This window comes from Rhinolophus ferrumequinum, chromosome 9 (genome assembly GCF_004115265.2).
Source record: "Rhinolophus ferrumequinum isolate MPI-CBG mRhiFer1 chromosome 9, mRhiFer1_v1.p, whole genome shotgun sequence".
Taxonomy (NCBI): domain Eukaryota; kingdom Metazoa; phylum Chordata; class Mammalia; order Chiroptera; family Rhinolophidae; genus Rhinolophus; species Rhinolophus ferrumequinum.
This window is the reverse complement of record NC_046292.1, coordinates 77,129,974-77,144,034: the sequence shown is the minus strand read 5'-3', so window position 1 is coordinate 77,144,034 and position 14,061 is coordinate 77,129,974. Positions and strand designations below refer to the sequence as shown.

Below are 14,061 nucleotides of genomic sequence, written 5' to 3'. Positions count from 1 at the left end.
GGAAGTACGTCGCAGGTGATGGTAGTGATATTCAGCAACGAAGTATGCATATCTTTCTCTAGGATGATTTTGCGAATGTAATTTTCAGATCTCCTGTTGTCACAGGATGTAAAGTACAGCATTGGGAATATAGTCAATGGTATTGTAACAGCTATATATCATGTGAGAAGGGTTGTAAATTGGGGGAGTCATCACTTTGTGAGGGCTGAAAATGTCTAACTATTACTTTGTTTTGTACACCTGAAACTAATAATACTAATAATAAATGAAATACACTTTATATGTGTATAAGTGAAAACAAAAAGCCATCCTACTGAATGGAAAAAGATATTTGCCAATGGTACATGTGATAAGGGGTTAGTATCCAAAATTTATGAAAAAACTCATACAACTCCACCTCAAAAAACAAAGAATCCAATTAAAAAACTGCCCAAAGATGTAAGGAGACATTTCTACAAAGTGAGCATACAGGTGGCTAATAGACATGAAAAGATGCTCAATGTCACTAACCAACAGTGACATGCAAATAAAAACTACAGTGAAATACTACCAGACTCCTGTCAGAATGGCTGTCATCAATAATTCAAAAAAGAACAAGTCTTGGTGAGGATGTGGACACAATGGAACCCTCGTGCACTGTTGGTGGGACTGCAATCTGGTGCAGCCATTATGGAAAGCAGTATTCAGGTCCCTCAAAAATTTAAAAGTACTACCTTATGACCCAGCAATTCTACTTCTGGATATTTATCCAAAGAAAACCAAAACAGTAATTTCAAAAAAATACATGCACCCCTATGTTTACTATAGTGCTATTCACAGTAGCCAAGATATAGAAACAACTGAAATGCTCATCAATAGATGACTGGATAAAGAAATTGTTGTACATTTATACAACGGAGAATTATTCTACCATAAAAAATTATGAAATCTTACCATGTGAAACAACATGGATGGTCCTAGAGCATACTATGTTATGTGAAATAAGTCGGACTGAGAAAGACAAATACCATTTGATCTTGCTTATATGTGGAATCTAAAGAATAAAATAAACAAACAAACAAATCAGAAACAGATTTATAAATACAAAATACAAACTGATGGTTGCTAGAGGGGAGGATGGGTGAGAAAGGTTAAAAGGGATTAGGAAGTACAAATGGGTAGTCACAAAATAGTCATGGGGATGTGAATTACAGTGTGGGGAATATAGTCCATACTGTAAAAACTATGTATGGTGTCAGATAGGTACTAAACTTATTGGTTGGAAAACTTCTTAAATTACATAAATGTCTAACCACTGTGCTGTAGCCCTGAAACTAATAGAAAATAACATTGTTATTATTAAAAATATATATATATGTATAGTCATGGGATGTAAAGTACAGCATAGGGAATATAGTCAATGTATTGTTATAGCTATGTATGATGTCAAATGGTGGTAGACTAGTTGGGGTTATCACTTTTTGAAGTGTGTAAATGTCTAATCGTTATGGTGTTTTACACACCTGAAACTAATAATAAAAAAATCATAGTTATGGGTAAAAACAGGTTGGAAAGTTTGGAAGATTTTGTATATTTACATCTAAAGAGTAATGATGGCTGCTAATGATGAGTGATTTTTATTTATTGCTTTTACTTTTTATATTTTCCAAACTTTCCAAAACCCGTATATTCTTTTACTTGAAAGAAGAAATCTATATTTTGAGTATGGTAATGGTTTCGTGGTTATATTTTTAAAGGGGAATTTCTGTTTACCGTTTAAAAATGTATGGGATTGTTTCAAAATAACCTCATAGGAGTGTCTGTATGTGTGAAAACGGAAGAAGGAAGAAAGGGAGGGAGAGAAGGAGGGACAAGATTGGTCACAAAACGGTAAATGTTGAAGCCGAGTAAAGAGTATGGGGATTCAGTCTATCATGACACTTCTGAAAATGTTAGAAATTTTCTAAGTCACAGTTTTTCATATTTTAGTCTCTAAAATTGGGATGCTTATAAAGAATGGCGTGTCACAGCATAACAGCAGTGGTTTTAATTTCTTAGGCATTTTTTCTCTAAAAGCAGTACATAATGTCCAATTCTGGGTTTCTAAGTGTCATTTTTTAATAAAAAGTACGAGACTTTTTGGACAATAGATAGATCTCAGGAATGCAGTACAGAAACCACAAAATGAATAATGACAGAAGACAAGGAAATAGTTAAAAATAAAGGGCAAGATATCAAATTGATAAACATTGAAAATTGAAAAATCACTAGATAAGGGTGGGGCAAACTGGGTACTGACTGAACTCATTCTTTTTGAAAATATTTGTTTCTTAATTATAAAGAAATAAATGCAAACATGTTGATAAAAACACAAACCTTTTCTAGGTTAAAGGCAATTCAAAAGAATGTTAACCAATTGTATTATGATTTAATTGAGTAGGTCCTAACTTAATTGGATTTGGGACCAAGAGAAAAATATAACAGCAATTAAAGGACAGTCTGGGATGGATGGGGAAATCTGAATATGGACTATATTATTACTATATCATGTTATTTTTTTGAGGGTTAGTAACCGTGTTGTGGGTATGGAAAGGAATTGTGTTACTACTTCAGGGATACATGGAAAAGTATTAGGGTATCAAGAAGTCTGCATCTTGATTTTCAAATGGCACGTGAAAATATACGTATGCTTGTGTGTGTGTGTATATATATGTATATGTATACATATAAAAGAAAATACTATATAGGTGTTCACTCATTCAAGTTTTCTATACACTGTAATTTTTTTGTTGTTGTTGAAAGAAAAAAAATGGTATTTGTTACCACCAAGGGCATCTTGGATTTAAGAAAAATACATCATGTCATTAAAATCCATACATATGCAATATTACCTTGTGACTACTTACATCTGCATGAGTAGATAGTACAATTCGACATGAAAATCTAGATATGGGATGGCCAGTGTTGTTCAAAGAGGTCCTTTTCACCTGATTTTCAACATTACTTAAGAAATACAAAACAGCCTTTTAGAAAAAGAAATTTACAATAAAATGGGCCTTAAGCAAATTAATTATTCCTAAGAAGCCGAAAGCAAATATATTCCTTTTTAGATTCAAAAATCACTTTATAACTTCTGAAAAATACTTACGTTACTGCTGTAACATCTGGATTCCTCTTGGAATAGGAGTATACATATGGATATTCGTCTAGAGGAGAAAAGTAACATTTCTATGTTCACAAAAAGTAAACACAAACTCAAAAGTACAAAAATTTCATGAGTGGATTCAGATCTTACTCCTGCTCGAGAAATAAAAACATGCATTTATTCTTATGGAAAGAAAAATCCCTTCATTGAAAACATTGTTTGAAAACAAATTTACAATCATCGCTTTCTCTATTGCATTGCATGAGAAGTGACGAACACTCCCATTATAACGTATCCCATTATAATGTACAGTAAAGAAAGGAAAATACCATTTCAACTTTTGGCCTCTTACTCTGAAGTGTTGGTTTGAATTAGCAAAATTAATCACTACTTCAAACTGAATATTAGATATTTTAAATGAACAATAAAAACCCCCAAATCACCTGAATTTGTATTATGGTTTGATACCTTGTTTGTTAAATGATTGTGCAGGACTAATCAGTGATGGAGAAGAAGTAATCACAGAAGAACTACAATTGAAGGTAGGCTGGGAAGAACTGGTCATAGGTAGAGTGATTCTCGGTAATATTGGTACTTCCATTTCCTAGACCACAATATGTTTTATAATGCTATAGTTCATCTTTTCTGTCATTCTTTTATTTCCACATTTTTTCAGGTAGAATTTATATAGTTAGAGGTAAATTAGGAACATGAAGAAGGTAGCACCATGCGTGTTAATTAACAACTTGAGCTCTTGAACCAAAAAAATTAAACAGGATTTGAATCCCAGCTGTGCCATCAGCCAGCCATCTGAATGTGAACCTAACTGCCCTAAGTACCAATCTCCTAATCGATGAAAACGAGGGGAAAAATAACACACCACTGTAGTGGTATTAACATGATCCGCAAAGTTATGTACGGTGTTGGCATATTAAACGAGCATTTAATGAACATCATTTGCCATGAGTTTGGGGAACTGCCTTGGTTTTTAACCCAATATAGTAAAGGCCTCCCCAAATCTCAAATAACCCAGATTAAGAACAAACAAAAAGAGTTCCACCTCTGTTCGTGGAGGAATAGATCATATGTGTCAATTCCCTGACATAACAATTACAAACTTAATTACAAACATTAAGGCAACCATCTGAAAACATTAAAGAGCAAACAAAAACAACCAGAAACTGGACAGGAGACAACACCCCAAAAAGAGGGAAGCACTGAGTGAGTTTCCTGTTCTCTTTATGAGTTGGGGCCACTGGATAGTTGAAATTCAGAGAGAAAACTGCAAACATGCTGGTTGAGGAATCCGAGGACAGACTAGGTGAGTACGGCAGCTAGAAAATCATGGGAGATGCACAACTGAAGAGCCATAGAAGGGAAGCCCCAAGTCTACATGGCAGCTGTCCAAATACCTGGCACTCCTGTAAACTACAAGAGTGGAAGACAGCAGACATCAAACAGCCAACTCAGACTAAAGAGTCTCAGCTGCTGCCCACCACAGAGGAGACAGGATTTGAGTTCAAGTAAGTTCATTGCCAGCTAAAACAATCTGAATAACTTCAAATGGATGCAGTTTATTATACATAAACAATACCTCAGCAAAGTCAACCTTCCCCCGCCACCCCAAAAAAAGACACTTTCAGGTAAAAGAAACCGAAGAGAATCTGTTGTCGTAAAACCTGCTGTACGAGGTCTTCAGGGTGAAGGGAAATGATACCAGATGGAAACTCAGTGTTTTGGGAAAAATGGAGACTATGTGAGAAATTATTAAAAATAAAAACAAAACACACACACAAAAAACCCACTCTTTTTCACTAAACTGCTTTAAAATACATACAACTGGATAAAGCAAAAATTATATGCCGTGGGTTTTATATCTTGTCTATCTAAATACAATAAAAATATCAAGTACTGCATAAGATACAAGGAAAAAAGGTGGTATATCAAAATATAAAGGTGCAAGATTCTTAAATTTTGAAAGGAGTGGTACAATATTAACACAAAATAGAATGGAAAAAGTTAAGGACATATATTGTAATCTCATAATGAAACAATAAGTAACATCAAGAGATAGAGATAAAAAGTCAAAAAGTAATGAAAACAATATAAAAATGGCAGGTCTTTATCCAACCATGTTAATAATTACATTAAATATAAACATTTAAATTAAAAGGCAGAAATAGATAAAAATACAAGATTCAACTGTATGCTGTCTACAAGAGACTTATTTTTAATATAAAGACACAGGTGGAAAGTAAATGGATGGAAAAGATAGAACCTGCGATTAGTAAGCAAAAGAAGGCTTTTTCTAGTAATAGAATGGCTGGCTATATGACTACCAGATAAAGTAGATTTCAAGGTAAAGAATATTTCCAAAGATTTTATTAAAAGGACAATTACTAATATTAACAAGGGCACATGATTGAGGAGCCATAATAGACGTAAGGTGCATGTTGTCATGAGGGACTCAAAATACATAAAGCAAAAACTGATATAATAAAGAGAAAAAGACAAATTCACCAAAGGTAAGTAGACAACTTTAACTCCTATCTCTCAACAATTTTAATGGACTAATCATACACCACCTCCTAAAAAAAATTCAGCAAGAACAAAGAAGATGTAAGATGGTCATCTTATCTGACTTCTCTAGAACATTATAGAAAACAAATGCATAATATACCTTCTTCAAAATTCATCCTGTAAACCATACACAGGGCTATAAAGCAACTCTCGATGCATTTCAAAACATGAAAATCATGCATACAATCAGTTTTAATCCAGGAATCACATAAGAGATCAATCATGAAATTTTAAAAAACATAAAAGCACCACTATAATAGTCTAACAGAAAATAGGGCAATTTCCTTGAAGCCTGGAAAGAGGCAAACGTTTCTTAGGACACAAAGAACAGTAAAAATAATCCCAATTTATGGGGGGAAAAATCCCATAAATTCAAACTTCATAAAATTTAGAACATCTGGTGATCAAGAAATACTGTTCAGAAAACAAATGGAGAGTGAATAATATATTATATGAAACAGGGATCAAATCAGTGATTCAGAAGATAAGGTAGCACAAAACACTCAAGCAGAATAGCAAAAAAAAAAAAAAAAAAAATCCGAAAAGAATCAAAGAGGAGAGTTTAAGGGGCCTCTGGCACAACATCAAGTGAAGAGATAGAGCAAGGAAGGATAAAAAAAGGATATTTCTTTTTGGAGAAATAACGATGGAAAACTTCCCAAACTTGGCAAAGAAAGTAGACATACATATCCAGGAAACACAGAGTCTCAAATAAGATGAAACCAAAGAGGCCCACACCAAGACACATCATAATTAAAATGTCAATGCTTACAGACAAAGAGAGAATCCTAAAAGCAGCAAGAGAAAAACAGTTTGTCACCTACAAGGAAGCTCACATAACGCTATCAGCTGATTTCTCAACAGAAACTTTGCAGGCCAGAAGGGATTGGCAGGAAATAAAGTGATAATAAGAAGAAAACAAAGAAAATCAAAACTATGAATAATAAAATGGAAATAACTACATATATATCAACAATTACTTTAAGTGTAAATGGATTAAATGCTCCAAATAAAAGATAGAGTGGCCAAATGGGGAAAAAAACAAACAAACAAAAACCCCTTAAATATACTGCCTGCAGAGACACAGTTCAGATCAAAAGGCACAAAGAGGTTGAAAGCAAAGAAATGGGAAAAAAAAACATTTCATGAAAATTGAAACAGGAAAACCAAACAGATAGAAGCTGCAGTAGCAATACATGTACCAGACAAAATAGACTTCAAAACAAAGGCTGTAATAAGAGACAAATAACGATTCCGTAATCCCACTACAGGGCATTTGTTTGAAGAAACCAAAACCCCACTTCAAGGGATTGTGTACATTCATATGTTCATTGCAGCATTGTTCACAATAGCCAAGGTGTGGAGGCAGCCTGGGTGTCTGTTGGATAAAGAGTATGGATAAAGAGTAGGTGGTACTTACATACAAAGGAATATTGCTCAGCCATGGAAGGGAATGGGTTCTTGCCATCTATAGTGACATGGATGGAGCAGGAGGGTACTGTGCAAGATGGAGTATGTCAGAGAAGAACAGATGAATTGTGAATTTGCTTATTGGTGGTATCTAAGAACAATGTAAACAAACAAATAAAACAGAAACAAACTCATAAATCCAGAGTATATATGAATGGTTGCCAGATGGGATAGGGGTGAAGGTGAGTGAGAAAGGGAAGGAATCAAGACTTACAAATTGGTTGTTAAACAGTTGTCATTGGAAAGTAGAGCATGGCATAAAAATATAGTTAATAATATCATAACAACCATGTATAGTATCAAATGGGTATTAGGTTTATTATGGTGATACTTGGGAGGCAGGTTGGGGCCACTTCGAAAATGGTGAAGGAATTAAGAAGTACAAATGGGTTAAATAGTCATAGGGATGTAAAGTACAGCACAGAGAATATTGTCCAGAATATGGTAAAACTATGCATAGTGCCAGGTGGGCATTACACTAGTTAAAGGGATCACTTATTAAATTATATAAATGACTAACAACTATGGAGTATATACGAAATTAATATAAAATAGTATTGAAGGTGGAAAGAAAGAAAGGAAGGAAAAATAGAAGTAAGGCAAGGAAGGAGGGTGGGAGCAAAAGAGAAACGGAGGGAGGAAAAAAAGAGGCAAACTGGAGAAAAATCATTGTAAGACATGCTGCACACAAAGTATTTGCGGCCAGAATTTATAAAGAGCTCTTACAACTCAGTAATACGAAAACACCCCAGTTTTTTAAAGGACAAACGTTCTGAAGACAGACCTCACAAAGGAAGACACGCACGTGGCCAAGAAGCACATAAACAGGAACACACTACTGGTCATGAGGGAAACGCACAGTAAATTACAGTGACACAGCAGCACACACCAAGCAGAAAGGCTACAATTTAAAAGAGGACAACCAACTACTGGTAAGGAGGTAGAGTGACGGAAAGGTTCACACACTGTTGGGGGGACTTTAAACTACTATTCTCACCTCCACTTGTAGGTATTTACCCAAGAGAAATAAACATATGTCTATAAAGAGATGCAAGAATGTTCACAGCAGCTTTTCATAAGAGCCCGGCAGAAAACACTACCCACTGAGTAACTGCACTGATATGAACATTTAGAACAAGCAAAACCAACAGACGGTAGGAAAATGAGAATACTGACTACCTTGGGGTAGGAGGCATGAGTATTGACTGGGAAGGAGGAGCATGAGTGAATTTTCTGCGGGAATGGAAATGTTTCACACCTCAGTAGGCTTTGAGTTACACAGGCGTAAACATGTGTCCAATTCATTCAATGGTACACCTAAGAATGTTACAATTCACTGTATGTAAATTCTTGGTAAATCAAAAAAACAACACATATTTAATTCTAGTTTGCACAATGCATGCTGTGTATTTGGGTGAGAAGTGTGTTCATACCTTAAGCTTTGTTTGTAATGCACCTAAAATGTAAGAGGATGGATATTTATTTGACAATGCAAACACAACAAAATATCAGTATCTAGGTGCTGGTAATATGTTTGTCCACTGCACCCTTCTTTCAACATTTCTTCTGTGTGAATTTTATAATCAAATTTGTGGGTGGAGAAAAAAACCAAAAGACATATTTGGTTATTTCTGTAGGGATGTTTTTTCCCCTCTCCAACGACTAGTTTTATTTTCTTCCCTTAGAACCTTATAACACTTGGACATATCAACTGAATAACCTATTTCTCATGCCTACTCCTTAAGCTTGGACATACTGTTTCCTTATATATTGACCTTGAACCAACTCTAAATTTGATTCTTAGTCACCCAAATTTTGATTTGGTTGATCAGAAGTGGGTCCCACTAAGCTGGCAAAAAGAAAGTGAAGTACTGTAATCAGATGATTACAGATACCTCAGTTGAACGCAACCACCATCAAATATGGGACTTCCTATATGTTAACTTTATAATACCTTTACTTGGCTTATCTCACATGAGGTAGACACCATTGCTGTGCAAGAGGAAACTGAGGCATAGAGCTATATGGCCTAATACACTGTATTTTAAATAGCAGACATCCTACAGACACAAGCTAAATATACTTAGTATTCATATCTCCATGTTAAAGAGAAGGAAGTTGCCCTTTCTGTCTCTCGCTGCTGCAAGGAGAGGTGCTGTCACCATGTTCACGCATCTGCAATGGAAGGCTGTGCGCAACTGCTCCAGCGTCCTGATCAGAAGGAACAAGCCTACATACAGCACTGAGCCCAATAATGTGAAAGCCTGCAACTCCTTCCGCTGTAACGGGCTGATTCACCGCAAGAATATGGACCTGGAGCCAGGGGCCAACCGCAGAGGTGTGGTGGTCGTCATGAAGTGGAGATCTAGCCAGTGAAAGCCATCCACCTCCTACATGAGGACAAACATCAACACGAAGGCTGGGGCCCCCCTCAGCAGCATCCGGAACATGATCCCCAAGAACAAGTACCGCCCAGGTCTGCGCATGGCCGACACCCCCAGCGCCAGTGCCATCCTGCGCAGCCAGGAGCCAGTGACACAAGAGGAAGCAGGCTCGCCCCAGCCAGAGCTCCTGAGCACCTTCCTGACCACAAACACTACAGCATAAAGCATCAGCTGACTTTCTCCAAGTAAAGGAAGGAAGGAAGGAAGGAAGGAAGGAAGGAAGGAAGGAAGGAAGGAAGGAAGGAAGGAAGGAAGGAAGGAAGGAAGGAAGGAAGGAAGGAAGGAAGGAAGGAAAAAAGTTGATGTATAAGAAGGTTACTTTTACCAGGGTCATCCATGCCACTAAGTGGCAGGACTGTACCTGACCTGATAATATCAAGCATTTAAATCTCCCGAATACCAGTCTTATCATAGACCACTCACTTATCCTCTATTGGTAAAAGCCAACTGGCCGTTTAAGGAAATTGACCAGGGCTTGGGAGGTCTATGGCTGGAGCTGGGCTTCCTGTTACTCTCTAGGCCCAACTTCCTGTTAAACTTTATGGTTCTAACTTCCTGTAGGGGGTGTTATAAGGGAACCATCTTGAGAGAGCACTTTTGTTTGCACGTGGATGAATGGCCCAAAGGTGCGTATTCCCACACTGCTGTGCTGGTTTTGTTTTCTTATCCCCAATAACCTCTTCTTTTTTTTTTTTTTTTTTTTTTAAGGCGGGTGCAGCTCACAGTGGCCCATGTGGGGATCAAATCGGCAAATGGTGTTATTAGGACCATGCTCCAAAACAACTGAGTTAACTGGCCACCACCTGAATAAACCCTCTTTTTGGTGAATTATCTAAAAGGTTACTTTTGTCCAATTAACACTATGAGTGAACATTTTCATTATAGAAATGAGATTGACATCATAGTAGAGGCAAAATGACTATGTTGAGTAACAATCCCTACAGAGGAAGGGAGGGGATGCAGATCAGAGGTCTTAGGGGTTAGAGGGTCATAAAGCTCCTAACAGTTACTATTCCAGGTATGAAGAGCAAAATAATCAAGAAACGTTTAACCAGTATCACCACACCCCGAATCTCTCAATTCAGCAAAATCAGACCAAAATCAGTGAAATGGCTAACATTAAGCTACAAGTGTCAACCTGAGATTCAGCTAAATAATGATATCTTTAAAAATTGCAACTGAAGGGAAAATTTACAAATCTGTCATCAGGCAAACACCAAACCAAGCTGATGTTTTTCTCATATAGATATAAACTTTAGAAAGGCGGCATTTTAAGGAGAAATATAAAAACTCGTCTGAAGTACAAACGCATGTTACATTACTTGATACTAACTTCCTTATGTAAACAAGGTAAGATAAGTAACCTATTTCACAAATGTAAATATGTCTACATAAAGAGCTTTAATGACAAAAGAAAAGCGATTTGCTAAGAAAACTGTAACATTTTATACAAGTTATAATCAATAGCATTCAAGACACCTTCCTTGAGGATATTACAAAACATGGATACATTCCCTCCTTTGCAACACTCCAGGCCGGCAACAAGTACAAACTAAGGGAAAAAGAGACCCTCAAGGCCAGTAACTGAGCCAAGGCCTCCACATAAATATCACAAGAGGGCCCTGTGGTGGAAAGTCCAAACCGCCAAACCAGTCATGACTCTGTTTAGTCAGACAGTCCCAATAACCAAGGTGCTAAATAGGAAAAGAGGAGCTGAAGATATTGAAAAACAAAGACCCCCAACACTAAATAAGCTAGCAAGGGAAAATATCAATAGACATGAAGAAAATGAATACTAATACATGCCACAATTTCAATCTAAACATGATTTTACCTTCAACAGAAACTGTTACAAGATCTCCTATGTAAGGGCAAAAAACATACTTCTAAAAAATTCACGGGTCAATGAAGAAGTCACAAATGAAATTTAATTAGAAACAAATGACAAATAAAAGCACTATGAACCGAAACTTAAATGACCCAGCTGGGTTGAAGGTGATTTATAAAAGGACTAAAAGGACACCTGTGTTCAGCTCAAAGTAGGGAGAAAACAAATACAGCTACTTCTAGACAGAAACATTAAATTAACCAATCTTCCCTTAGTCTGTGTCTTTTGCAAATTTTTATTCAACATATATAAAGGACTCTTCCTAATGAAAGAAATAACCTATGAGAAAAACGGATAAAGAAAGAGAAAAAACAAATGGCAAAGAAACTCAGAAAAAAATGTCTCCCCTCTCTAGTAAACAACAAAATGCAAAATAAAACTCCAGTGGCATGCCACTTCACAGACAGCACATGGCAGAAGAGATATATCAGTAAAATATTACCACAGGTGTTGTCTGAGAATTTACTGCCTATATTTTCTCCTACGAGTTTTATGGTTTCAGGTTTTACATTTAGGTCTTTAATCCATTTTGAGTGTATTTTTGTAAATGGAGTAAGAAGGTGGTCCATTTTCACATTTTTTTGCTGGTACGAACGTCAGAAAAATTACATTTGCAAACTCATCCTAGGAAAATTGCTGCATACCTCATTGCTGAATATCACTACTGTCATCTCCGAAGTACTCATTTTGGGAAGTTATGCACTGACACCAGTGACTAGTCCCCCCTTCAAAGCAATTTTGGAACTCTTTTTCTGGAATGGCCATCAGAGCTGTCATCTTATTACCCCTGATATCCTTAATGTCATCAAAATGTCTTCCTTTCAATATTTCCTTCATCTTTGGGTTAAAGAATGAAGTCATTTGGGGCAGATCAAGTGAGAAGGGAGGGTGTTCCAATACAGTTATTTGTCGACTTGCTAAAATCTCCCTCACAGACAGTGCCGTGTGAGCTGGTGCATTGTAGTGATGCAAGAGCCATGAATTGCTGCAGAAAAATTCTGGTCGTCTAATCTTGTCCTGCAGCCTTTTTTAGCACTTTGAAGCAGTAAACTCAGGTAACTGTTTGTCCAGTTGGTATAAATTCACAGTGATTATCCCTCTGATATCAACTAAGTTTAGCAACATCATTGCAACATTGTCTGCGAACTTAATTGTCAGACCTCATATCTGTTCTGTTTTTCAGCACTGTTTATTGAATTTACACTGTCTTTGCCCCAGTGTAAATTCTATTTGTCATTAATTAAATGACCATATCGGCATAGGTTTATTTCTGGGTTCTCTATTTTGTTCCATTGATATATTTGTCTGTTTATGCCGACACCATGCTGTTTTGATTACTATGGCCTTGTAGTATAATTTGATATTAGGTAGCATGATGTCTCCAGCTTTGTTCTTCTCTTTTCAAGATTGTCATGGCTATTTGGGGTCTCTTATGGTTCCATATAAATTTTAGGATTATTTGTTCTAGTTCTGTGAAAAATGCCATTGGTATTTTGATAGGGATTCCATTAAATCTATAGATTGCTTTGGGTAGTATGGACATTTTAACTATATAATTCGTCCTATCCATGAGCATCGTATGTGCTTTTATTTATTTGTATCTTCTTTAATTTCTCTCTGTAATATCTTATAATTTTCTGAGTACAGGTGTTTTACTTACTTGGTTGAATTTGTTTGTAGTTACTTTTTTTGATGCAATTGTAAATAGGATTTTTTCTAAATTTCTCTGAGAATTTGTTATTAGTATAGCAAGTGCAAATGATTTCTGAGTATTTATTTTGTATCCTGCTACTTTTAAAATTCATTTGTCAGTTCTAATATTTTTTGGTGAAATCTTTGGTGTTCTCTACATGTATCATGTCATCCACAAGTAATAACAGTTTTACTTCTTCCTTTCCAATTTGGATGACTTTTACTTCTTTTCCTTGTCTGATCGCTGTGGCTAGGACTTCCAGTATTATGTTGAATAAAACTGGTGAAAGCAGATATCCTTTTCTTGTTCCTAATCTTAAGGGGAATACTTTTAGATTTCCCCATTGAGCAGGATGTTAGGTGTGGGTTTGTCATATATGGCCTTTATTATGTTGAGGTATCCCTGTATTCTCCCTTTCCTGAGACTTTTATTATAAACCGGTGCTGAATATTGTCAGACATTTTTTCTGCATCTATTGATAGGATCTGTGATTTTTTTTTTTTGAGGTGTTTCATGTTAAGTGATTTGCAAATATGGAACCAACCTTGCATCCCAAGAATAAATCCCACTTTTATTGTGGTGCGTGATCTTTCTATGTACTGCTGAATTTGGTTTGCCAATATTTTGTTAAGTATTTTGACATCTATATTCATCAAGGATATCAACCTATAATTTTCTTTTTTTGTAATGTCTTTGTGTGGTTTTGGAATCAGGGTAATGGCGGCCTTGAAGAATGAGTTTGGGAGGCTTCCCTCCTCTTGAATTTTATGGAGTAATATAAAAAGAATACATGTTAATTCTTTTTTGAATTTTTGGTAAAATTCACTTGTGAAGCCATCTGATCCAGGACTTTCGTTTGTCA

General features: G+C 36.1%; 1 pseudogene; it reads left to right on the top strand.

Moving 5' to 3' along the window:
- Positions 1-9,337: 9,337 nt before the first annotated feature.
- On the top strand, positions 9,338-9,749 carry LOC117027563 (60S ribosomal protein L28-like; annotated as a pseudogene).
- The last annotated feature ends 4,312 nt before the right edge of the window (positions 9,750-14,061 follow it).